The 1,511-nt window shown below is 44.4% G+C and overlaps 1 non-coding gene across 1 annotated transcript; it reads right to left on the bottom strand.

Moving 5' to 3' along the window:
* Positions 1 to 229: 229 nt before the first annotated feature.
* Trnal-caa (transfer RNA leucine (anticodon CAA)) lies at positions 230 to 304 on the bottom strand. The gene has a single exon. It is a non-coding gene; the product is annotated as a tRNA-Leu (tRNA).
* Between the last annotated feature and the right edge of the window lie 1,207 nt (positions 305 to 1,511).

Below are 1,511 nucleotides of genomic sequence, written 5' to 3'. Positions count from 1 at the left end.
ATTGTTCTGGGGCCACTCTTAGAAGATGAAGATATCTGGTCACACGAATCATTATCTTCCAGGTAATTAGCCATTATGTCTGCCTTCTTTGCTATGTCTGGTAATGGCTGGTTATATTTGCTGTCAACCCGGAACTTATTTTTACGGAAAATTCGTTAAGCCATAATGAGATTTTCACTCTGCAGCGGAGTGTGCGCTGATATGAAACTTCCTGGCAGATTAAAACTGTGTGCCGGACCGAGACTCGAACTCGGGACCTTTGCCTTTTGCGGGCAAGTGCTCTACCAACTGAGCTACCCAAGCACGACTCACGCCCCGTCCTCACAGCCTTACTTCTGCCAGTACGACGTCTCTTACCTTCCAAACTTTACAGAAGCTCTCCTGCGTGAGTCGTGCTTGGGTAGCTTAGTTGGTAGAGCACTTGCCTGCGAAAGGCAAAGGCCCCGAGTTCGAGTCTCGGTCCGGCACACAGTTTTAATCTGCCAGGAAGTTTCATATCAGTGCACACTCCGCTGCAGAGTGAAAATCTCATTCTGGAAACATCCCCCAGGCTGTGGCTAAGCCATGTCTCCGCAATACCCTTTCTTTCAGGAGTGCTAGTTCTGCAAGGTTCGCAGGAGAGCTTCTGTAAAGTTTGGAAGGTAGGAGACGAGGTACTGGCAAAAGTAAGGCTGTGAGGACGGGGCCTGAGTCGTGCTTGGGTAGCTCAGTTCGTGGAGCACTTGCCCGCGAAAGGCAAAGGTTCCGAGTTCGAGTCTCGGTCCGGCACACAGTTTTAATCTGCCAGGAAGTTTCGTTGAGCCATGTTAGACCTAATGCAGTTTCTGTCAAGAGATCTTTATGTAGCAGTTCCCTCACCACTTCAGACAGTTTCAGTGGACATGATATGAAAGCAGATTTTTGAAATGTTTGCGTTGTGACAAGTAATAATGCTCACCCACAGCATCTTTCACATCTTCATTAACACATCGTCAATGTTTTTAATGTGATCGTTGTCTAATTGTGCCAATAGTAACACCTACTTGTCGAAGTCATTGTGCACTTGATATTTGTGAAAAACCGCTTCTGTTTGAAGAAACCATAATACTTTGTTTCTTGACCAGAACGGTGGGGAGTTTCACGTTACCAATGTTCAGTGGAGATGAAGCACTTTGTCAGTGTTCAGTGGAGATGAAGCATTTTGTGGATCCAGATTGGTATGGTAACTAGATGGCACATTTGTAGTTGGTTGGAGTAGAGAACAATGCAATTTCTTCTTTGAGTGCTGTAGTAAAGGGCATAGTTGGTGTCTCCACTGCCAGCGAAAAGGACGATGATGACTCTATTATTAAATTTTTGCTTGTTCTATTCGATATTTCAGTCGTGTAGGATTTATCTTTACTGTTACCCTAACTAAAAATGAAGAAAGGATGTATGGTAAAACATTATAATGATTAATGGAGATCTATACACTTTGAATAGATCGCTAGTGACACACGAGTTTACAAGACAACAAGCGCAAGTGAAGTGAG

Source organism: Schistocerca nitens, chromosome 9 (genome assembly GCF_023898315.1).
Source record: "Schistocerca nitens isolate TAMUIC-IGC-003100 chromosome 9, iqSchNite1.1, whole genome shotgun sequence".
Lineage (NCBI taxonomy): Eukaryota > Metazoa > Arthropoda > Insecta > Orthoptera > Acrididae > Schistocerca > Schistocerca nitens.
This window is presented reverse-complemented; position numbering and strand designations above follow the sequence as displayed.